The sequence below is a fragment of the Canis aureus genome, chromosome 18, assembly GCF_053574225.1.
Source record: "Canis aureus isolate CA01 chromosome 18, VMU_Caureus_v.1.0, whole genome shotgun sequence".
In the NCBI taxonomy this organism is placed as follows: domain Eukaryota; kingdom Metazoa; phylum Chordata; class Mammalia; order Carnivora; family Canidae; genus Canis; species Canis aureus.
Genome location: NC_135628.1, coordinates 51237980 through 51264208, shown reverse-complemented (window position 1 = coordinate 51264208; position 26229 = coordinate 51237980). Strand labels below are relative to the sequence as shown.

At 38.2% G+C, this 26229-nt stretch overlaps 1 long non-coding RNA gene across 1 annotated transcript; it reads left to right on the top strand.

Annotated features, from left to right (window-relative positions):
* Nucleotides 1-681: 681 nt before the first annotated feature.
* LOC144288369 (uncharacterized) lies at nt 682-25743 on the top strand. The gene is made up of 4 exons (XR_013356312.1): nt 682-747; nt 2950-3007; nt 17865-17944; nt 25692-25743. It is a non-coding gene; the product is annotated as an uncharacterized LOC144288369 (long non-coding RNA).
* Nucleotides 25744-26229: the final 486 nt, after the last annotated feature.

Here is a 26229-nt window from a genome sequence, read left to right as displayed (position 1 = left end):
GACTTTGTCAAAGATTTTGGTTTTGGCTGAGTAGGAAAGATTTTCTATTTCTTTCTTTCTTTCTTTCTTTCTTTCTTTCTTTCTTTCTTTCTTTCTTTCTTCTTTCGTTTTTCTAAAGATTTTATTTATTTATTCATGAGAGACAGAAAGGCAGAGGCATAGGCAGAGGGAGAAGCAGGCTTCCTCTTCTTGGGACTTGATGTGGGACTTGATCCCAGGACCCTGGGACCATACATTGAGCCAGAGGCAGATGTTCAAGCACTGAGCCATCTGCATCCCAGGAAAGGTTGTCTTAAGAAAAAATAATTACAATTCAAGTTATAAAGGAAATTAGAAAGTCAGAAGGTATGCCTGGTTCTAGGGCTACCAGCTAAGAATGGGTGTGTACTTTGCATAAAGCCACCACATTTAAGAGTTTGTCATTCATATCTTAAATATTTACTAGTATGTGGGATGATTTGAAGATTCCTGGCTTCCAGGCTGTGTCCATTTAGAAAAAAATCTCTTCCATATAAACCCATTACTGTAGGCATGGCTGTGTACACAGATCATACTCTGAGTTTGCACTAAGTTTACTCCCTTTCTTCACCTACTTGATATTCTTAAATGTTCTGGAATTCCCACTTACCGCCCCCCCCCCCCCCACCAACAGATTCGATCGTGACACAATAATCTGATTATCACATTGGCCCAGGGTAGCAGTGGTCTCAGACTTGAATGCTGTGTCTTGGGACCATTATATCTTACGTGAGTATAAGCTAATGGGAGTTGGTACAAAAAACTCAAACACACATATTTCCTCTCTAAATGTACCTGTGTGAGCATTAATAGATACCATAAGTTAATTATTCTAATCCTGAAAAATGAGTGAAAAACTACCTGTAGATAAATACCTGAAACTGAATGTGTGCCTTACTTTGTAGCACACAACTTGATTTAGCCTATCCAGTAAAGGAACACAGTAGGCCAGTAGCTTTGGTTTAATCAAAATGTCAGAAATGAATCCTTACAGTTCTTTTAAGCTTTTCTTTCTTCTGCTTTTTACTTTCAATCTGTCTCCATGTTCCATAAATTCTACTTTCTAAATACTTCTCCCTTCTATTCTTGCCTTTAGAATTCTACCACTAGATATTTCTTTCAAACCCTCATCATTTCTTATGTGATTTACTATATTCATCTACTAGATTATTTTGTTTATTAATCAATCTTTTTTTCTTTAAATGTTTTTTATTTGTTTGTATTAGAGAGAGGGAGAGAGAGAGAAAGTGGAGGGAGGGGAAGAGGGAGAAGAAGACAGAGAATCTCAAGCTGACTCCACACTGAGTATGGAGCCCTATGTGGGGCTCGATCTCACGCTCCTGAGATCATGATCTGAGCTGACACCAAGAGTTGGATGTGTAACTGAGCCAATATTTGTTTACTATCAGTCTTTGACACTCTGACACTCCTCAATAAACTTTTGAGACAGAGGGAAAGAGGGACACCAAGGGAAGGGGAAGAGAATGACTGCTTTTTTGTTCTACACTGAACTTCCATCATGTGCTACACTGTTCAACATGCAGTAAGTGAGCAAAACATATGTTTAAAGAATACACATATGAATGAACAATGAATAAATGAATAAACTATTGCATGCATCACTGGAAAGGTGTATTCAGCTTACCATCCTGTAGGCTGTAGTCATAATAATTTTTCAAACTGTAAATCTAACATGTCACTCTCATCTTTGATTTTTGTTTTTTTTTGTTTTTTTTTACTCCTTGGCCTTAAATATGAAGCCTACATGATGTGGGATAAATTTAGGAACATATTTTATGCCAGCTTTCACCATTCACCTGATGTTTAGTCCATCCTCAATCATTTGACTTTTTGCCTTTCTCTGAAAACACTATTTCTCTCATCTCCATATCTTCATGCACAACATTCTTTTTGTTCAAATTCCTCCATAGCAATTCTTTAGACTTTTACTTTGAGAAGGAAACTGAACACTCTGCTTACTTCTATCACAGGGTTACTAAGTCTGTTGTGATTTGGGGTTCAACATTGCTCTCCCACTTTGGAAAGTGAGTCCCTCCAAGGTAGGGATAGAGTTGTTGTATGCCCAGGGCTTTTTTTTTTTTTTTAATTTTTTATTTATTTATCATAGTCACAGAGAGAGAGAGGCAGAGACACAGGCAGAGGGAGAAGCAGGCTCCATGCACTGGGAGCCCGATGTGGGATTCTATCCTGGGTCTCCAGGATCGCGCCCTGGGCCAAAGGCAGGCGCCAAACCGCTGCGCCACCCAGGGATCCCTGCCCAGGGCTTTATACACATCCTTGCTCTTAATAGATACATAATATATATTTAGTGGATGGGGAAAAAAATGAACCATGATACACAACAAAAGGTGCACTGGTGCATTCAGATGCTTGTACAAGGTTTAATTTGGGGTACACATCTATCATTGGATTGAAAGTATTCTCTTTTCTTTTTGGTACCCAGTTATTCATAGGTAAGGAATCTAATCATAAGACTTAAGGGACTTGAGATTTAATATTTTAACCTTGATTTCAATTGATAAATAAAAATTATAGGTTTTTCCAATCAAGGTTTGGGACAACATAGCTGCATTTTTTTCCCCTCAAAAACGACAGTACTTACCGCACTCACTTGCATGCATTTGAATTTGCACATCTTACTCAAAAGTTATACTGATGGTTTTAGAGACATTCAAATTACAAACTAATAATCTGGTTCTACAAGGATGTTGACGATTTTAGGAATTCTAGTGTTTTATTCTACATCCGTATGAAATTTGACCAGTCAATTAACTTATCAGAGCCTCAGTTTCCTTGAATGTAAGCTATTGACAATAACATCTAAGTCACAAAGTCAGTGATGATGATGGTGATGATGATGATGTTAATGCCATTTATTTAACATTTACTATGTGCTATCTTCTATTATAGGCACTTCTGTGACTTATTTAATTCCTAAAACATGTGAATGAAATATCGTCTTCCTTATGTGAGTATAAAAAGATAATTGCCTAAGATTTTATAGCAAATGATAGAAGCAGAATGTAGGTTAGTCAGATCCCAAAGTAAACTTCCTATGACAAAGTCTTCCATGCACAATATACCTAATTTCTAGGTAATTGTGCATATTGGGGAAAAAAGTATTGATTTTTAAATAGAAATCCCTGCTGAGAAGCTAATAAATATGATTCATGAATGGATTGTATAACTGCTCTTATCTCTTCTCCTTGAAGAGGGTTATTATACTGATTTCTTTCTTAATTTACTACAGGGAACTAATATTCTATTATTTATTCAGTTCAGATACCACAATAATGTAATACCATAGAAATAAATTGAAGTATTCTGAGTAGAAAGCAAATAATTAACATTGCTTCAGCTGTGTTCCACAGGGTGAAGGAATGTTTCATGACTTAAAAGCTCGTTTGGCTTTTAAATATATTCATCTCCTGAAATGCAGTGGTATTATTAACAAATTTTCTCTTCCTTTGTTATTTCTTGAAGCAATCTTAAACTGGGTTTTTTTCTACCCATGATAAGGGAAATAGGTATGTAATGTTATTCAAAAATAGGCCTTTATCTCCTTTTAAGGTCCCCCTGAGGTATACTAAAAATTTTTTATCATATATAATTTCTTTTAGTTGGGTACTATTGTAAATCAACATCATCATCATCAGTATCACCATCATCATCATCATCATCAACCCATCTACCTTGTAATGAGTTTTCATTTTTTTCAAATTGTATGGATTCCAACCTAATAGTTGACTCATGCATATTCCTGAACAAAGAGCTGTGGACAGACCTTACTGCCTTATGTAAAACAATGCTTACTCTGGATTTTCTTGAGTCAAAGAGGTGGTGTGGGGAGGCAAGTGAAGGGACTAAATTAGAGAGGAAGAAAAATGAGAAGAAGGAAAAGATAGGATAAGTCAGAAATACTAATTCCAAACACATGAACATTCTCCACTTTACTACACAACCTACCTCCTATCAACTTTTTTTAAAGGCTGTCTACTGTATATTTCATATATATATTTTGCCATAAAGTTTCCAATCACACCAAATGAAATTGCGAGAAAAGGGAAAATTATATTTGTAATTCCACTAAAAGGATAAAACATTAAAATTACAGCAAATCTTACTATCTCTCCACAATCACATCAGAGCTAACTATACTTGTATATCAATCAGGATAGACTAGATAATAAACTATGCCCTAAATGATAGTCATGCAAAAATAGCAACAGTTTATTTCTTACTTATGGTAAAAGTCCATATAGGTAGACACTCATAGACCCAGAATACCAGAGTAGCCACCATTTTGAAGTTTTATAACTTCCATGCTAGTAAGAAAAGTGAGATTTCTGGAAAATCTCACAGGAACAACTAAATGCTTTACCTGAATAGAAATGACGTTACTTCCAACTACATATCATTGGATACAGTAATTTATCTGGTCCCATTAACCCAGAAGGCATGAGAAAGTGTAGAGAGCTACCATCTACTTAGAAGGCATAGTAACCAGAAACACTGGTGAACAGCAATAATGACCACTTTATCCTGATATTACTGTTTATCTTCTTCATGAATACATGCATGTGTATTTATCCACTTTCCAAATATATTATATAGTTTATGTTTTTCATTCTTTATAGAAATTATACTTTACTATGTTGTACTTCCTGAGACTTGTTTTTCTTTTTGATCATACAATATGGTATGATCCAAAATGATACATGTAGCTCATATTTGTTCATTTTCATTGCCTTAAATTATTTCATTATCTACACAGATCACAAGTTTATTTGTCCAGTTTTCTATTGATGGATACTTGTGCTATTTCCTTTTTTCCCCTTTTCTTGATCATTACAAAAACATAAAAATTCTCATACAACGGGGATCCCTGGGTGGCTCAGCAGTTTCGTGCCTGCCTTTGGCCCAGGGCGCAATCTTGGAGTCCCAAGATCGAGTCCCACATCAGGCTCCCGGCGTGGAGCCCGCTTCTCCCTCTCCTCTGCCTGTGTCTCTGCCTCTCTCTCTATCATAAATAAAAAAAATAATTTTTTTAAAAAAATTCTCATACAACTAGCTATGTAAACTTGTATGAGATTTTTTCCCTGAGTATATAATTTATGATATTATTTGTGAGTCCTAAAATATTCACTATTCACTATTCCTTAAAAAGGTCAAATTATGCTTTAGTCTACTTGGAACTGATTTTTACATATTTTATGAAACATATTTAATTTTAAAAGTTTACACATAAATATCCAACTATCTAGAAGCATTTATTTAATAATTTGTTCTTTCCTCATTAAGGCAATATCTTTATCAGATACCAAGTTTACTGTGGTTTTCTTCTTGAGATCTTTTTATTTATACATTGAACTATATATCTCTGTTTCCATCAATGTCACACTGCTCTCACAACAATCATGTGGTAGGTTTTGATATCTGGATTGAAGTATTCCTACTTTGTTCCACTTTATCAGAATTACCATGGTGGCTCTTGGTCCTTCACGGCACCCATGTAAAATTAGAATCACTGTTAAATTCCACAAAACAGGGGATCTCTGGGTGGCTCAGTGGTTTAGCACCTGCCTTTGGCTCAGGGCATGATCTTGGAGTCCCGGGATTGAGTCCCGCATCAAGCTCCTTGTATGGAGCCTGCTTCTCCCTCTGCCTGTCTTTGTGCCTCTTTTTCTCTGTGTCTCTCATAAATAAATAAATAAATAAATAAATAAATAAATAAATAAATAAATCTTAAAAAAATTCTACCAAACAATCAGAATTTTATTTTTTTATAATAAATTTATTTTTTATTGGTGTTCAATTTGCCAACATACAGAATAACACCCAGTGCTCATCCCATCAAGTGCCCACCTCAGTGCCCATCACCCATTCAGCCCCACCCCCCGCCCTCCTCCTCTTCCACCACCCCTAGTTCGTTTCCCACAGAGTTAGGAGTCGTCATGTTCTGTCTCCCTTTCTGATATTTTCTACCCATTTCTTCTCCCTTCCCTTCTATTCCCTTCCACTATTATTTATATTCCCCAAATGAATGAGAACATATAATGTTTGTCCTTCTCCGATTGACTTACTTCACTCAGCATAATATCCTCCAGTTCCATCCACATTGAAGCAAATGGTGGGTATTTGTCATTTCTAATGGCTGAGGAATATTCCATTGTATACATAAACCACATCTTCTTTAACCATTCATCTTTCAATGGACACCGAGGCTCCTTCCACAGTTTGGCTATCGTGGCCATTGCTGCTAGAAACATCAGGGTGCAGGTGTCCCGGAGTTTCACTGCATCTGTAGCTTTGGGGTAAATCCCCAGCAGTGCTATTGCTGGGTCATAGGGCAGGTCTATTTTTAACTCTTTGAGGAACCTCCAGACAGTTTTCCAGAGTGGCTGCACCAGTTCACATTCCCACCAACAGTGTAAGAGGGTTCCCCTTTCTCCGCATCCTCTCCAACATTTGTTGTTTCCAGCCTTGTTAATTTTCCTCATTCTCACTGGTGTGAGGTGGTATCTCATTGTGGTTTTGATTTGTATTTCCCTGATGGCAAGTGATGCAGAGCATTTTCTCATGTGCTTGTTGGCCATGTCTATGTCTTCCTCTGTGAGATTTCTGTTCATGTCTTTTGCCAATTTCGTGATTGGATTGTTTGTTTCTTTGCTGTTGAGTTTAAGAAGTTCTTTATAGATCTTGGAAACTAGCCCTTTATCTGATACGTCATTTGCAAATATCTTCTCCCATTCTGTAGGTTGTCTTTTAGTTTTGTTGACTGTATCCTTTGCTGTGCAAAAGCTTCTTATCTTGATGAAGTCCCAATAGTTCATTTTTGCTTTTGTTTCTTTTGCCTTCGTGGATGTATCTTGCAAGAAGTTACTGTGGCCAAGTTCAAAAAGGGTGTTGCCTGTGTTCTCCTCTAGGATTTTGATGGAATCTTGTCTCACATTTAGATCTTTCATCCATTTTGAGTTTATCTTTGTGTATGGTGCAAGAGAGTGGTCTAGTTTCATTCTTCTGCATGTGGATGTCCAATTTTCCCAGCACCATTTATTGAAGAGACTGTCTTTCTTCCAATGGATAGTCTTTCCTCCTTTATCGAATATTAGTTGACCATAAAGTTCAGGGTCCACTTCTGGGTTCTCTGTTCTGTTCCACTGATCTATGTGTCTGTTTTTGTGCCAGTACCACACTGTCTTGATGACCACAGCTTTGTAGTACAACCTGAAATCTGGCATTGTGATGCCCCCAGCTATGGTTTTCTTTTTTAAAATTCCCCTGGCTATTCGGGGTCTTTTCTGATTCCACACAAATCTTAAAATAATTTGTTCTAACTCTCTGAAGAAAGTCCATGGTATTTTGATAGGGATTGCATTAAACGTGTATATTGCCCTGGGTAACATTGACATTTTCACAATATTAATTCTGCCAATCCATGAGCATGGAATATTTTTCCATCTCTTTGTGTCTTCCTCAATTTCTTTCAGAAGTGTTCTATAGTTTTTAGGGTATAGATCCTTTACCTCTTTGGTTAGGTTTATTCCTAGGTATCTTATGCTTTTGGATGCAATTGTAAATGGGATTGACTCCCTAATTTCTCTTTCTTCAGCCTCATTGTTAGTGTATAGAAATGCCACTGATTTCTGGGCATTGATTTTGTATCCTGCCACACTGCCAAATTGCTGTATGAGTTCTAGCAATCTTGGGGTGGAGGCTTTTGGGTTTTCTATGTAGAGTATCATGTCATCGGCGAAGAGGGAGAGTTTGATTTCTTCTTTGCCAATTTGAATGCCTTTAATGTCTTTTTGTTGTCTGATTGCTGAGGCTAGGACTTCCAGTACTATGTTGAACAGCAGTGGTGAGAGTGGACATCCCTGTCTTGTTCCTGATCTTAGGGGAAAGGCTCCCAGTGCTTCCCCATTGAGAATGATATTGGCTGTGGGCTTTTCGTAGATGGCTTTTAAGATGTTGAGGAAAGTTCCCTCTATCCCTACACTCTGAAGAATTTTGATCAGGAATGGATGCTGTATTTTGTCAAATGCTTTCTCTGCATCTAATGAGAGGATCATATGGTTCTTGGTTTTTCTCTTGCTTATATGATGAATCACATTGATTGTTTTATGAGTGTTGAACCAGCCTTGTGTCCCGGGGATAAATCCTACTTGGTCATGGTGAATAATTTTCTTAAAGTGCTGTTGGATCTTATTGGCCAGTATCTTGTTGAGAATTTTTGCATCCATGTTCATCAGGGATATTGGTCTGTAATTCTCCTTTTTGGTGGGTCTTTGTCTGGTTTTGGAATTAAGGTGATGCTGGCCTCATAGAACGAATTTGGAAGTACTCCATCTCTTTCTATCTTCCCAACAGCTTTAGTAGAATAGGTATGATTTCTTCTTTAAACGTTTGATAGAATTCCCCTGGGAAGCCATCTGGCCCTGGACTCTTGTGTCTTGGGAGGTTTTTGATGACTGCTTCAATTTCCTCCCTGGTTATTGGCCTGTTCAGGTTTTCTATTTCTTCCTGTTCCAGTTTCGGTAGTTTGTGGCTTTCCAGGAATGCGTCCATTTCTTCTAGATTGCCTATTTTATTGGCGTATAGCTGTTCATAATATGTTTTTAAAATCGTTGTATTTCCTTGGTGTTGGTAGTGATCTCTCCTTTCTCATTCATGATTTTATTAATTTGAGTCTTCTCTCTCTTCTTTTTAATAAGGCTGGCTAATGGTTTATCTATCTTATTAATTCTTTCAAAGAACCACCTCCTGATTCTGTTGATCTGTTCCACAGTTCTTCTGGTCTCGATTTCGTTGAGTTCTGCTCGAATCTTTATTAACTCTCTTCTTCTGCTGGGTGTAGGATCTCTCTGCTGTTTTTTCTCTAGCTCCTTTAGGTGTAAGGTTAGCTTCTGTATTTGAGTTCTTTCCAGTTTTTGAATGGATGCTTGTATTGCGATGTATTTCCCGCTTAGGACTGCTTTTGCTGCATCCCAAAGATTTTGAATGGTTGTATCTTCATTCTCATTAGTTTCCATGAATCTTTTTAATTCTTCCTTAATTTCCTGGTTGACCCTTTCATCTTTTAGCAGGATGGTCCTTAAGCTCCACGTGTTTGAGGTCCTTCCAACCTCTTGTTGTGATTTAGTTCTAATTTCAAGGCATTATGGTCTGAGAATATGCAGGGGACGATCCCAATCTTTTGGTATGGTTCAGACCCGATTTGTGACCCAGTATGTGGTCTATTCTGGACAAAGTTCCATGTGCACTTGAGAAGAATGTGTATTCAGTTGAGTTTGGATGTAAAGTTCTGTAGATATCTGTGAAATCCATCTGGTCCAGTGTATCATTTAAAGCTCTCATTTCTTTGGAGATGTTGTGCTTAGAAGACCCATAGAGTATAGAAAATGCTAGATTGAAGTCACCACGTATAAGTATATTATTATCTAAGTATGTCTTAATTTTGGTTAATTGATATATTTGGCAGCACCCACATTTGGGGCATATATATTGAGGATTGCTAAGTCCTCTTGTTGGATAGATCCTTTAAGTATGATATAGTGTCCCTCTTCATCTCTCACTACAGTCTTCGGGGTAAATTTTAGTTTATCTGATATAAGGATGGCTACCCCTGCTTTCTTTTGAGGACTATTCGAATGGTAAATGGTTCTCCAACCTTTTATTTTCAGGCTGTAGGTGTCCTTCTGTCTAAAATGAGTCTCTTGTAGACAGCAAATAGATGGGTCCTGCTTTTTTATCCAGTCTGACACCCTGCGCCTTTTGATGGCGTCATTAAGCCCATTCACATTCAGAGTTACTATTGGAAGATATGAGTTTAGTGTCATCATGATATCTATTCAGTCCTTGTTTTTGTGGATTGTTCCACTGAACTTCTTCTTAAAGGGGAATTTTGAGAGTCCCCCTTAAAATTTCTTGCAGAGCTGGTTTTGAGGTCACATATTCTTTTAGTTGCTGCCTGTCTTGGAAGCTCTTTATCTCTCCTTCCATTTTGAATGAGAGCCTTGCTGGATAAAGTATTCTTGGTTGCATGTTCTTCTCATTTAGGACCCTGAATATATCCTGCCAGCCCTTTCTGGCCTGCCAGGTCTCTGTGGAGAGGTCTGCTATTACCCTAATACTCCTCCCCATAAAAGTCAGGGATTTCTTGTCTCTTGCTGCTTTCAGGATCTTCTCTTTATATTTGAAATTTGCAAGCTTCACTATTAAATGTCGAGGTGTTGAACGGTTTTTATTGATTTTAGGGGGGGATCTCTCTGTTTCCTGGATCTGAATGCCTGTTTCCCTTCCCAGATTAGGAAAGTTTTCAGCTATGATTTGTTCAATTACATATTTCGGACCTCTGTCCCTTTTGGCGCCCTCGGGAATCCCAATTAAATGTAGGTTTTTCTTCCTCAGGCTGTCGTTTATTTCCCTTAATCTATCTTCATGGTCTTTTAATTGTTTGTCTCTTTTTTCCTCAGTTTCCCTCTTTGCCATCAACTTGTCTTCTATGTCACTCACTCGTTCTTCCACCTGGTTAACCCTCGTCGTTAGGACTTCTAGCTTGGATTGCATCTCATTCAATTGATTTTTAATTTCTGCCTGATTAGATCTAAATTCTGCAGTCATGAAGTTTCTTGAGTCCTTTATGCTTTTTTCTAGAGCCACCAGCAGCTGTATAATAGTGCTTCTGAATTGGCTTTCTGACATTGAATTGTAATCCAAATTTTGTAACTGTGTGGGAGCGAGGACTGTTTCTGGTTTTTTCTTTTGAGGTGAAGTTTTCCTTCTAGTCATTTTGTTCAGTGCAGAGTGGCCAAAAACAAGTTGTATCGGGAAAAGGAGAAAAAGAGAGAAAAGAAAGAAGGAAAGAAAAGAGAACAAGAAAAAAGAAAAAAGGAAGAAAAACAGAAAAAAGAGAGAAGACAAAGAGAAAGAAAATGAAAGAAAGGGAAAAAAGGGGTAGGGGAAGCAAACAGAAATCAAAAAGCAAAAACAAAAACAAAAACAAAAACATGGGGATGTATCTTCTGATTCTGTATACTGTAAGTCCGTTGACTTCCCCTGGAACTTTCCAGTGCTGCTTGGTCAATAATTTGTTTTTCCCCTGTCCGTCTAGCTGGTCTTCTGGGGGAGGGACCTGTTGTGTTGATTTTCAGGTGTTAGACCTTGGGGGAGCTGCTCTGCCCCTGCCTGGTGCAGGGCTCAGTGGGGGTTGTTTACCCTGTGAGGCCCCTGGAGCAACAACCGCAGTGGCGGGGCCAGCTCTGGAGCCCTGGAGTCAGTCCCTGCAGTAGCTCCGGAGCTCTCCGTCTGCAGGGCCTGGAGGCTCCGGGCGGGGCCGCTGATCTGCTCAGCTCGGGGCAGGAGCATCCTTGGGGTCCTGGGCCTTCCCGGCACTGCCTGTCCCAGGGGAGGCCGGATCCTGGGCTGTGTCCCGGCGCCCTGTTCTCCCGGGTCTGCGCTGTTGGATTCGCGCTCCCCCGCAGCCCCCTCCGCGGAGCTGCCCCCGAGCCCCCCGAGCTGCTCCCGCCCCGCAGCCCCCTCCGCGGAGCCGCCCCCGAGCCCCCCGAGCTGCTCCCTCCCCGCAGCCCCCTCCGCGGAGCCGCCCCCGAGCCCCCCGAGCTGCTCCCGCCCCGCAGCCCCCTCCGCGGAGCCGCCCCCGAGCCCCCCGAGCTGCTCCCGCCCCGCAGCCCCCTCCGCGGAGCCGCCCCCGAGCCCCCCGAGCTGCTCCCTCCCCGCAGCCCCCTCCGCGGAGCCGCCCCTGAGCCCCCCAGCTGCTCCGGGTCCCGCCGTGCGCTGCAGCCCTTAGGGAGCTCGGCGCACTTTCCTGGGGCGCAGGTGTCTGTCAGTGTCCCCGGGAGCCCGAGGGCATCCCCGCCCTCCTGGGTCCTGCTCCAACTCCCCGCGAGCCCCTTTCCGCCCGGGAAGGTTGGTGCAGCTCCTGCTCCTCCTGGTCGGGGCTCTCCTGTCCTGGGGACACTCACCCCGGCCTCAGCCCGGCTCCTCGCGGGGCCCCTCCCCCTTGGAGGCCTTTGTTTCTTTCTTTCTTTTCCCCCGTCTTCCTACCGTGATAGAAGCGCGAACTCTTCTCACTGTAGCATTCTAGGTGTTCTCTCTTTAAATCTCAGGCTGAATTCGTAGATTTTCAGGATGATTGGAAGGTTATCTAGGTAATTTGGTGGGGACAGGTGACTTGGGGACCCTACTCTTCCGCCATCTCGCCCCTCCTCTCACAATCAGAATTTTATTGTAATTAAACTGAATTTATAGATTAATTTGGATAATACTAGTTTCTTTACAACATTGAATTTACTTATCAAGAACAGTAGATATATCTCCTTTAGTTAAAACTTTTTTGATGTCTTTTGATTGTAATTTTTTCCCAAACAATGAATATATTTATCTTTTACTCAAAGATCTTAAATATCTTTTGTTATAATTATCCTTAAGTATATTCTATATAGGGCAGCCCTGGTGGTGCAGTGGTTTGGCGTTGCCTGCAGCCCAGGGTGTGATCCTGGAGACCCAGGATCAGTCCCACATGGGGCTTCCTCCATGGAGCCTGCTTCTCCCTCTGCCTGTGTTTCTGCCTCTCTCTCTCTGAATAAATAAATCTTAGAAAAAAAAGTATATTCTATATGTTATTGCTAGTATTATTTACATTCTGGTTTTGGTTACATTTTCTAATACTTTGCTACAGATATACAAGAATGATCTTAGTTTTTATATCAACCATATATTCACAGAGATTGCTGATACTCTTATCAGCTCTATTAATTTGTAGAGATTTAAATTTTCTACATAGGTGATGTTACAGTTTTTCAATATGGCATGCCCTTTCTACGTTTCTCTCTTTAAAACTATTCTTCTTGTTACACTACGCTGCCTAGAACCACAAGTACAGTATCAGATAAAAGTAATGATTCTTATATTTCTCTAGAGCTTTCTGTTCTAATGTTTAACCCTAAAGTGTAATGTTTGCTATTGCATTTTTATAAATATTCTTTATCAGCTTTTGGAAATTTCTTCCATAGCAGATATTTTAAGGTTTGTGTTTTTGTTTCATTTTGCTTCTTTTTGATAGTTTGGGTGCTGTATTGTTATCAAAACTATAAGACCTAAATCTAAATTAACATAGCTAAGAATTGTCAAGGTAAACATTTTTTATTAATTTTTTACTCCAAGACTTCATCACAAAAGAGAAAAGTTTCCTTGACTGAACATCAAATTTTAAAAAATCATTTGTCTTTTATTAGAATCAGTAATCTCATTTTTAAAAAACTAAGACATAAGTAGCAAACTGTATATTCACATCTTGCTAAGAAATCATAGAAGCCTAGAAACTTGAGGATGAAAAGGAAGACTTTAATTAATTAAATCTCATTTCCTGCCTTTTTTCCTAACTTTATTGATGTATAATAGACAAAATTGTATATATTTAAATACATTTTATTGTATATTAAAAATATATTAAAATACATATTTATGTATTAAATATATTAAAATGTATTAAATACATATTTATATACAATGTGATATAATTTTTAAAGATATATTTATTTATTTGAGAGAAAGAGAGAACACCCGTGGGGGAGGGGCAGAAGGAGAGATAATCTCAAGCAAATTCTCCACTGAACATGGAACCCAAAGTTGGGCTCGATCCCAGGACTCTGAGATCATGACCTGAGCCAAAATCAAGAGTCGGATGCATAACTGCCTGGGCCACCCAGGTGCCCCAATATATAGTGCGATATTTTGATATGCATATACAAGTGAAAAGATTACTACAGTCAAGTCAATTAACATATCCCTCACCTCACATAGTTAACCATTTATAGGTATATGGTGAGAACACTTAGGATCTACTCTCATAGCACACAGCAACTATGCAATATAGTATTATCAACTATAGTCACCATGCTGTACGTTAGATTTCTAGAACTTATTTATCCTGCACAACTGAAACTTTGTCCCCTTTGACCAACATCCTTCCATTCCTTCCACTCCCACAAATAGATTTTAAAACTGTTTATTTCTAGTTTTTGTTTTTATTGAGATTGTGACCATTTGAGGATCCAGGCTTTATCTGTGCCACCCCTCCCACTTACCCAACTTGAATTAGCTCCAAACTGGTCTCCTATTTTTTAATTCATGCTAAAACCAAATCTCCTTTTCACTGAGATTGGCAAGTAAACAACTGAATATATTCCCAGTTTACCATGCTTGCTTTCTGCTTCCTATTCTTTTTTTTTTTTTCATTTATCTTGATATATCTACTACTTTCTTCTGAGTTCTGACATACCTTTAGGAAATGAATGGTATATTACATCCATAATTGTTCCATGCTTCACAATAAAGTTCAAAAATGGTATTAATGTAGTTAATTATTTCTGTAAAATAGTCTTGACACAACCTGGATGAGACTAATCACAGTACGAGATAATTTGATTTGAAGATTGTTAAGAGAGAGGTAGTAGGAAGGGGAAGGAAAGAAAAAATGAGTCAGTTTCTGGGCTTTCCCCTTCTTGGCATTCATCTATTTATTCATTCATTCATTTGTTCAGTAAGCAAATATTGAAGGTTGGCCATTAAGCAATAGTTTTTAATAAGGATACCTGGTTGGAGTTAAATCTGAGCAGACATCTGATAAAGGAATGAGAGTTAATTAGAAAATCTAATAGAGGAGAACAGGGGCAAGAAAGAAAATTGTAGATAAAGTATCTTAAAAGTCTGGAGATTTGAAGGTTAACAACTCCATAATTACTTGATTTGCCTTATAAAGTATATCTTTGTTGTTTTTGATTCATTGTTTTACTTTATTTCAAGAAATTCAATAATCACTTATTTTATTTATCCTATGATACCATTTTATAAGACATTGAAATATGTGGACTTCTAATTTCAGATTTACTGCCTCAGAGATTTAGTAGCACTATTTTTTTTTAGTATCCTTATTTTTTGCTCCCAACTAAAATTAACAGGCAATTTTTTTGTCAGTTTACTTCTAAAAGAGTATTAAAGTATCAATATAGGTCTTATGTCAAACACCTGCCTTTCAATCATCTGACTGAATTTACACTTTGGTTATCTCTATTTGTATGTTTTCTAATATATTTAGATGGATATGTTTTCCTCAACCTAAACCTATAATTAGCCATCTTCACATCAATCTCACAGATCATGCAGGCTTCCATTATGCTAATTCTATCAAGAACTATATTTTCTCTTCATTTGGCAATAATGTGTCCCCCAAAAGAGGGATACATAGCAACTCTCAAGTGCAATGTAAATTGGCCCTCTCAGCTTCAGGATTTTGTACTGAATTTATGTCTCAGGGGTTGTACTCTATTTTTGGGCTCCATCTATATAGCAAGGCCTTAAATAATTATTCAAAGAATGTCCAAGTTTGTTTGGCTTAATCATTATACCAACAGTGTGCAGGAGTTTGGAAAGCAATTTAAGAGTGCCAGAAAATATATTTTCATGTTAAAATATTAAAGCCTAAATATTTGTATAAAGCAAACCACAAGAATTACCTGAACAGAGAATGAGAAAACTTTTAAAATTATAATGAAGGACGTAGGAGATGATCTGAATAAATGCAGAGACACATCATGCTCTTGGGTGGTATAATTTGATTTTATAAAGATGTCTATTTTCATAAAATTAATTTGTAAAATTTTCACTGAGATTGTTTTGTGAAATTTGATAAACTTATCATTAAATATTCATGGAAGAATAAAGGTGCATGAACAGCTATCTAAAAATTTAGCAAGAGTGTTTTCCAGATGTTGGCGAGGAACTGATTCATTAAATCTCCCTGGCCTTCCACCTAACACTAACACAAAGAGATATTAGATTAATGCATTTTAAAACGAACTATAGGTACACTTAAGGTAAAACTATGAGGTTAACAGAAGAAAATGCAAAAGAATGTATTTGGGGTTTTCACCTCTTCTTTCTAATTTCACCCTCTTCTCATTTTGATTCTAATCCTCTATCTTTTCCTCCTCTTTCAGCAATTGATTTAAAAAGAGAACTAAAAGGCACCTCCTAAATCCATTTTCAATGTCAATCTTGACTATATTTTCAATGAGTCAAACACATGTGTTAAGGAGATCCTGGAGTTGGAAACAATATATTTATAAATGTCTATGTAAATGTTTAATCTTAAAAATTAAAATTTGGGGGGGCTCCTGAGTGGTTCAGTTGGTTGAACACTGGACTCACTTCGTAATCTCAGGGTCCTGGGCCTGTGAGCCCCAAGTCAGGCTCCATGCTCGGTGCAGAGTCTGCTTTGTCCCTCTCCCTCTGTCCCCTCCCGGTATTCACATACACTCTCTCTAAAATAAATAAATATATAAAATCGAAAGAAAGAAAGAAAGAAAGAAAGAAAGAAAGAAAGAAAGAAAGAAAGAAAGAAAGAAAGAAAGAGGGATCCCTGGGTGGCGCAGCGGTTTGGCGCCTGCCTTTGGCCCAGGGCGCGATCCTGGAGACCCGGGATCGAATCCCACGTCGGGCTCCCGGTGCATGGAGCCTGCTTCTCCCTCTGCCTGTGTCTCTGCCTCTCTCTCTCACTCTCTCTCTGTGACTATCATAAATAAATAAAAATTGAAAAGAAAGAAAGAAAGAAAGAAAGAAAGAAAGAAAGAAAGAAAGAAAGAAAGAAAGAAAAAGAAAAAGAGAACGAATGAACTATGTTGCTTTTGGGGCACCTGGGTGGCTCAGTCAATGAAGTGTCTGACTCTTGGTTTTAGCTCAGGTTATGATTTCAGGGTCCTGAGACTGAGCTCTACATCAGGCTCTATGCACTCAGCATGCAGCCTGTTTGAGATTCTCTCTCCTTCTCCCTCTCTCACCCCGCCCCCCCATTCATGAGCTTTCTCTCTAAAATAAATAAATAAAATCTTTTAAAAAATCACCAAAAATAAAATTTGATTTTTTTCTCTAATTCTTACATGCAGTTTACATCATACAACTACACTGATTATCTAAAATGAAGTGAAATTAAACCATCCTAGTCACATGAGTCTGAGTACAAATTAAGTGAATTATTCAGGAAAACAATGACCTCTTTGCCAATACATAAATGAACTTGTGTGTGTGTGTGTTTTCTGATGGAGCGACAGAGTGTCAAGTTATTTTTCCAGTACAATAAAGCTCCTCTAGCTCCCTAAGAGCTGTAGCATGTCAGAGGGCATGAACAGAATGAAATTAAATTTGTCCTCAAAGGAATAAACTTGTGACCTTGGCCTCATTAGTTGTGTGGTGTGCTCTGAGTTAACAAGTTGTAACCTAAACAATTCATTATTGTATTCATACACTATAAATACCAGAGTAATTTTGCACATAAGGAAAAACAAATAGTTCTGGTCTCCCATCTGGCTCACTTCTATGACCCGAAAGGTGTTTACTGCCATTCTTTGTGTGGAGAGAAGTCAGGGGCTGTTGGTCCAAATACCGACTTGCCTTCAGTGTCTTTCTCACTTTTCAGGAACTTGAACAAGTCTTGGTTTACTCATCTACTATAATTTTGGTTATAGAGAATGCTCAGGCTATTGATTATCAAAAATTCAAACTCTGGGCAGCCCCGGTGGCGCAGCGGTTTAGTGCCGCCTGCAGCCCAGGGTGTGATCCTGGAGACCTGGAATCGAGTCCCACATTGGGCTCCTTGCATGGAGCCTGCTTCTCCCTCTGCCTGTGTCTTTTCCTTTCTCTCTCTGTATGTCTCTCATGAATAAATAAATAAAATCTTTAAAAAAAAACAACTCTTAAAATTATTAAAAAAAAAATCAAACTCTGATTGAAATGTCTTCCTCACTGTGTAGCCTCAAGCAATGCTGAGTGATGGCAATTCTCCATCTCAATGACAATGCAACACAAGTCACCACTGAAGCCCAGTCCACAGGTAACTGCTCAGCAACCACTTGTTGAGGGATTACAGCATTCAGTGTTCCATTGACTTTTATGCAGGCTTTGCTTTAAGCTCTGTCACTTAAACCACGTGTTTTATATTCTTTGTACATTTCACAAGGCATGGCAGAGAGACTAAGAGTTTAAGAACCAATTCTGTCAGGAAGTTTTGGGACTCTGCCTAAGTCACCTAACCTATCTGGGTCACAAATTCTGTAACTGTAAGATTAAAGTGTTGGACTAGGTGACCTTGAAGTTGCCTTCAAGCTCTGATATTTATGATTTTAAATTCAGGGTGGGGGGGGAAATCCCACCAATGTCCTTATAAAAACAAATTTTGCTCAAGATCTCTATCAGAGTTTAGACCGGGGGTAGAAACTTTAAGAAAGAACCTACTGCAGTGGTTGCTAAGGAAACTGGCTGCAGAGTGATTCAGGTTATTAATCAGTAATATCTTCCTAAGTAGTTAGCCATGGTGGCAGAAATACCACCATAGAGCAAAATCCTTTTGATGGGATTGCATGTATAGTGGTTTCTGATTAAAATGTAAATCCACATGGAGGTATTAATATATTGTTAGCTATTAACAATTTATTACATCAATTTTCAAGTGTAGGGACCAACCAGGTACATTCTGAAATGAGAAAACGAAGAAGGGAAGATCTAGAGTATGGCAAATCTGATGGAGGAGAAAAAGAGAAGATGTAGTTTCACCGGAAGGACTGTCAAATAGGGGGAAGCTTACACAGATTTTCAGGAATCCAGGGGAAAGAAGCACCATGATGAGGAAAGAGAGATGGTAAAACTAGAAGCAGGGGAATGCTGAGGTTAGCATGTTTGACAGTGGTGCCCTGTAAGTGGGGTGAGTAGATAGAAAGAATAACAAAATTCATTGTCTAAAAACTCAGAATATTATTTTCTTCTAATTCAAGGTCTTACACAGAGCATGTTCTTCTAATTCAAGGTCTTACATTCTGATTCTTAATATTATGTTATTAAGATAAAAACAAAGAAAATTTCTTAGTGTGAGAACAAGGCTACATTTCAATGTTTATTTCATTAAGAAACCATCAGAGTTTAATATCAGCATGCCTAAAGGAGATTTAGTTCTAATTTTTGAATCAGAGGATATAAACGGGAAGTTTAAGTAGTCATGCCCACCAGACATTAAGACCAAGTAGTTTGTTTTATCTGGTTTTACTTTTTCCCAAGTCTTATATTAAATTGTTCTTATGAAAACTATTACACATAACCAGGTAGCTCAGGCTCAGTTTGGAGTTGATGTTTCTTGGAACTAATAGAGATTTGAAGGTTTTATTCTCTGACATATTTGGACAAAACTTTTTAGAGTATTTCAGTAAGTTCATTAATTTTCTTTCACTGCATAAATAAACTAAGTGGAATTTCTTCAAATAAAGTGTTATACCAAAGAATAAAATGACTCAATACAAGTTAATACTTATTTCATATCTGTATCACCTTAAGTATACATACAGTGTTCTTTGGTCTTATCAATTTAGAAAGTACAAATCTAGGTATACCATTAACAGCTTGGCCTGAGATCATTAAGTACTCTAGAATATATAAACTACATGTTACATGAAGACCTCCTGACATCTAATGTTGGGAGTAAAACATCAAGTTTATGCATTTGGAATGCACTCTACATATGAGAGAAAATTATAAGGTTGATCCAGAACTTTTGTCTGCTTCTTGTTTTCAAGTACTCTAAATTTTAGTTCTCTTCCAAGATTATCTCCCTAAACTTCAGACTTGTTTATCTCAATATCTACATGAGACTGTCTAAAGGACATCTTAAATAAAACAGTCTTTGCTTTACATGGTCTCAGTATTCACAAATTTCAGTCTCTACAGTTTTTTTTATTTTTATTTTTTTGAAGATTTTATTTATTTATTTGAGAGAGAGAGTAAGAGAGGGAGAGAGAGAGAGCATGAGTAGGCTGAGGGGCAGAGGGAGAAGCAGACTTCCCACTGAGAAGAGAGCCTAATGTGGGGCTTGATCTGGGGACTCCGGGATCATAACCTGAGCTGAAGGCAGGTGCTTACCCAACTGAGCCACCCAGGTGCATCCAGTCCCCACAGTTTAGTTAAATTATATCAGTCTTCTGAAAACATGTTCAAATTCCAGTTACCATAAAATATTAACTCTAAGTAATTGCATAAAATATAGCCTTTACTGCTATCTCTTTAGTCCACAAATAGCTACATGAATGGTAGATACATTTTATAATCAATGACCAATCATGGCCCTTCTTTCCTTTTTTTTTTTTTTTTAAATATTTTTTTCTTTATTTATTTATGATAGTCACAGAGAGAGAGAGAGAGAGAGAGAGAGAGAGGCAGAGACATAGGCAGAGGGAGAAGCAGGCTCCATGCACCGGGAGCCCGACGTGGGATTCGATCCCGGGTCTCCAGGATCGCGCCCTGGGCCAAAGGCAGGTGCCAAACCGCTGCGCCACCCAGGGATCCCCATGGCCCTTCTTTCAAATTCAATTGTGACTGGGTGCCATGTATTTGCACAGACAGCAAAGCACGTGGTTGCATTACCTCCCCAAAACAAACCCATGTTATATTTTACAAAAAGGGATAATTGACAGAGGATATTGACTAACAATGAAGAAAGTGTAGCAAAGAAACAAAAAATGAAGGGTGCCTACGTGGCCCAGTTGGTTAAGCCTCTGACTCTTGATTTCAGCTCAGGTCATGATCTCAGGGTCGTGAGGTTGAACCCCAAGTCAGCCTCTGTGTTCAGCTAGGAATCTGCTTGAGATTCTCTCTCTCCATCACCCTCTGCTCCTCCCAATGTGCACTTGCTCACAAACTCCCTCCCTCTCTCAAATATATAAACAGATGAATATTTTTTAAAAAAAGATACAAAAAGTGATAGCTCATAAAACTAGAAATGAAATTAGAATACAACCAACATGAAGTTACAGAAAACAGAGCTGATTTTGTGAATGTTAACATTCTCCCGCTTTGAGACACTATACATATGCAGCCAGAGGAGCTTAGTGAAAACAAACATACTGACATAAGTGTGGAAAGTGGTTGTAACAGAGGAGATGAAGATGTCCCAGAGAAAATGATGCCAGTGAGGAAATGCATATTAAAAAAGTTTCCAGAAATTTTACAATATTGGAAGCTCAAAAGATCATAATTTGGAAAGGAATAGGATAATCTGTCAAGTCATGATAGAGATACTTGTTCCATATTGCAAGCTATATGCTAAGAAAGTAAGCACTGTTCAACTTGCTTTTGATAAGCCTCTTTCCTATAGGAAATAAACATTCTAATTTTCAGTATTCTTTTTTTTTTTTTAATTTTTATTTATTCATGATAGGCACACAGTGAGAGAGAGAGAGGCAGAGACACAGGCAGAGGGAGAAGCAGGCTCCATGCACCGGGAGCCTGACGTGGGATTCGATCCTGGATCTCCAGGATTGCGCCCTGGGCCAAAGGCAGGCGCCAAACCGCTGCGCCACCCAGGGATCCCTAATTTTCAGTATTCTTAATGTTTTAAATTTTAGTGTACTGAACATTACTTTTGTACTTTTTCATTTCCCTATATGTTTATAAGAGTAAGAGAGTTTTTAAATATTTTGATAAAAACTTTTAAAGGTGGTGACACAATTGTAATTTCCCCATTGGTTTTAAAATTGTTTTGCCTGCTTTCAGCTAACATGATCAGTTTAAGGTCCCACATTACCACGTGAAGAGAGGACTGCATATATTAACAGTTCCAAAACTGAACTTCTGAGCTTCTCCTAAAAATTCACTCTACCTGCAGTGATTTCCATCTTAGGTCATGGCAACTGCATCCTTCACTGCTACTTAGATCCAGAGCCATGGAGCCATCCTTGACTCCTCTCTTCCATTCATATTTCAACTCAAACATGCCAGCAATTACTGTTGGCTCTACCAGCAAAATGCATGCAGAATTAGATGTCTCTTCACTTCCTCTATTGTTACCACTATGATCCCATCACCATCATCTCCATCTCTTACATGAATTATTTTTTTAAAGATCTTATTTATTTATTAGAAAGAGAGAGACAGAAAGAGAGATAACAATGAGGGGGAGCAGCAGGCAGAAGGAGAGGATGAAGCAGGCTCCCCGCTGAGCAGAGAGCCCAACAATGGGGCTTGATCCTAGGACCCTGGGATCATGGGCTGGGCTGAAGGCAGACACTTAACCGATTGAGCCACCCAGATGCCCCTCTTATGTTAATTATTGCAAGAAAATCAACTGGGCTCCTAACTTGCATTCTTGCTACTTGCTTCCAGAGTCTCTTCTCAAACCAGCAGCCAGAGTGACTTAGTTGAAACATAAATCAGATCCTGTGAGTCTTCCTAAGAACAAACCAGTGGCTTTCCAGTTCTCTCACAGTAAAAGCCAAAGTCTGTCTATTTCAGACTAGAAGGTCTGAAATAATGTGTACTCCCCACCCTAGACTTCACCACAGCCATGCTTCTTCTCTGATTACATTCATTACCCCTTCTTCTCAATGCCCTGCACCAGTCACACTACCCTCCTTGTCTCTGAAACACAGTCCTGCCTAAGGACTTCACACCTGTTGTTACTTTTGTCATACGATCCCCCCAGATATCTCCTTCATCACCTTCATATGGTTACTAAAATGACACTTTCTCAGTAAAGACTGCCCTAACTACTCAAATTAAAACTGGAAATCTCTGTCCCTGCCTAATTCTACCTTACATTCCCCCTGCCAAAGCACCTACCTATCACCTATTACACACTGTAAATTTACCTTTTATTTTATTACCAGTCTTCCCCTCCTTTTCTGCAATAGAATAGAAGCTCCACAAAGGCAGAGACTTTTGTTATTTTCACTTATGCATTTCCAAAGCCTTAAACCATGTCAGGCGCATATTTGGCACTCAATAAACATTTGTTGAGTAAATAAATGTAATGAATGATGCACAAAAATATATGTTGTCCCTGTACTCTTAAGAAAAAAGAAAAAGAAAGAAAGAAAGAAAGAAGAAAGAAAGAAAGAAAGAAAGAAAGAAAGAAAGAAAGAAAGAAAGAAAGAAAGAAAGAGGCTATATATTCCAAGGGCTTTTTCTTCATAACCCAGCTCAAGAGGTGTCAGAGGAAATGTTGCTTAGGGCTGTGAAAGTAGAATCTCCAAGGTAGGTGGGTGGGGACGAGGGGTTTGACAGCAGAAGACTGATTATAATGAGATGAGCAGTTCTCTCAGATTATCCTGAGAGGAGAAGAGTCTTCCCAAGGAGCTAAGCATAAGGACTGTGTGATTACCGAAGGTGCAGAGGAGAAAGAGCACATCAGAATAGTCTGTATTTGAGACAGCAGTGCCGAAGGAAGAGAGATGTCCTGAGTAATTTTAAGCAGGTACAATTAGCAGGAAGCTTCTTGGAAGAGAGATGTTTAAGCAGGAATTTTCAGTTTTCTTGTCAAGTACATGCTGACACTTTAAGAAAATCTACATTAAAAATTTGCATTTTTCTTCATAAATTCTCTAGGATTCTGGAGGAGTCAATAACTCTTGTTTCATTAATGCAAAACTGTAAAGTTCCAGGCCAGGAAGGGAGTTGGATAGAACCTTATTTTGTTTATAATCACAGAATCACAAACTATATCTGTATTCAGAGCTCTTCTCTCTCCTTCCTGATCAATATTTTTCCATAGTATCCTCTATTCAATGGGCAAATCAGACATCAATCCTAGGAAAAATGAGGAGGGATTTAATTAATGATTTAAGGAAAGTATCAGACAAAAGTGATATCTTATATTGGATGGAAGATAAATACCATGATCTATTTTATTTAAAATTTAATTTTTCTATTCACTTGGCTGGAATCCCTGGTTTATCTTGAGTATTTTATTAAACATCATTAAATAAGTCTCTGTTGCCACAACCTCTGGGACACAGTATATAGAACTACCCATGTGAGAAGCAGCTAAGTTACAAATCAGCAACCGAATTTAGAGGATCGCCATCAAGGTTTCCAATTTGGAGTTTGTAGTTGAAACCACTGTTAGTTTTCTGTTCATACTGTCATGATTTATATGGATGTCGCTCTAGGTCAGAAGGCATTCCTTGGTAGCATATTTTTCTTTTTCTCTTAGTTTTTTAATATAGTTGACACACAGTGTTACATTAATTTCAGGTGTACAACATAGTGATTCAACAACTCTATACGTTATGCTGTGCTCACTACAAGTGTAGCTACCATCTGTCACCATACAACGCTATTACAGTACCATCAACTATATTCCCTATGCCGTACCTTTCATCCCCATGACTTATTCATTCCATAACTGAAAACCTGTACCTCATACTCCCCTTCATCCATTTTGCCCATGTTCTCACCCTCCTCCTCTCTGACAACCACGTTTGTTCTCTGTATTTATGAGTCTGCTTTACTATTCATTTCTCTGAGGTGCCTACTAGGATAACCTGAAATAGAATCAGGAGCACCCTACACGTCCTATTCTAGAAACCTATCATGCAAATTTGGTAATTATCCATCCAGATGTTTGAAGTTGATTCAAGAACTGGAAAAAAAAAAAAAAACCCAGACATTTAATTTTTAATTTTGTTTTCACATTTGGGATATATTTCATTATACCCGAAACCAAAAATAAAGTACAAAGAATTTTTCAGAATACCATTCCAGTTGGTAACGTTTAGAAAAAGAGTTCCAAATGACATACTGATATAATCTTTACAAATACACACATACATATATGCCTTATTTTATGATGACAGTGAAGATCCGTGTTTGAGTGTATGTGTCCATTCATAAAATATGTGAATTATTTCACTCATTATTTATTTATTCCACTAATTTGTGTAAAACATTCAGTCCTGGGAGATAAATGTGAGGACAGCAACAACTATCTGCCCATGCCCGAATCCAGATTACAGAGAAGATAGCCGGGAGATTCCCAAGGACATAGAGGGATCAGATAAGCTGAGGATTTCCACTAAGCAGAGGAGGACAACAATCAGTTGACTCTAATGCTTTACTAAGCGTCCAGAGGAGGGAGCAGTTTTATAAACTATTTTCATTATGAAGTTCCCTAAGGAGGATTCTAGCATCCATCCCTCTTCCCACAAGTCTGGCATTGTTCTGTGTCCAGCCACCACCGGTGAAGGCTGTTGTTCTCCAACACCAGCAGAGAGTGAGCTGCAGATTCTTTATCCTTCTACCTCTCCCCACTCCATATTTCTGCTCCTAATGTTTTCTTCTGGGCAAAAAGGGGAAGAAATAATAATGACACATTTGAAAAGCCACTAAATTTCTACCTTGGATCTTTGTTCTATCTTAATTGACCCTTGGCATAAAACTCTCTGCCATGGAACAGACATAAAGAACCATATTTATGACTTTAAAATTCATATCCAAGAAAATATGGCACTTAAATATTTCCAGTCTAATGCGATTTTCATCTCCATATAAAATTTAAAAGGCATCATCTTTCAAACATAATTTAGAAGGTAGTGGGCGATGGTGAAAAGGTAGGACTTTTGCAGTATGAAAGACCTGGGTTTAAATTCCCACTCTGTGGGAAGTTGGACTCTGTGATACCTGGCAGATTCCCAAGCTGCTATAGTTATCAGGTTCCTTATCTGTGTTAAGGAACTAATGAATCTTGAATATAGAAGAGAGAGGAATAGATTTTAAATACAGAATAACTTTTCAATGATTATTTATTCCTTCCTATTGAACAGATATGAACATGATCTTTAATTTCCACATTCTTTAAACTGAGGAATGAGAGGTAATAACATTTATTGAAAACTTACTATGTTTCAGGCACTGGGTTAAGTGCTTTCATAATCCATTAATTATACTAATTACATTACATTAATCCATTTAATTCTTATAATTAACTTTATAAGTTAGGAAATATTGTTATCTTTTTTTTTTATAGTCAAGGAAAATGAGGCATGTAGAGTTGCAGAATGTACCTGAAGTTGAAAAGCAGATGACTGGAGTCTGCCTGGCCCATCTCTTCTGTGTTGACATCTACTAGACTATAGCCCTCTTCACTAAAGCAGACTTTTAAATCAGTGTTATATGAAATTTTAGGGAACGATTTCCACCTAAAATAGTGAAGCACTTCATTAAAATATTCCTATCCTGTTTATCATTTAAATTATTATTGTTGAGTTACAGCAAAAGGTTATTTCAAGTAATAAATGAAAAATCCTGAATTCAGATGGTAATACTAAAACTGAGCTGACTGCCAGACTACCAAATGTCACT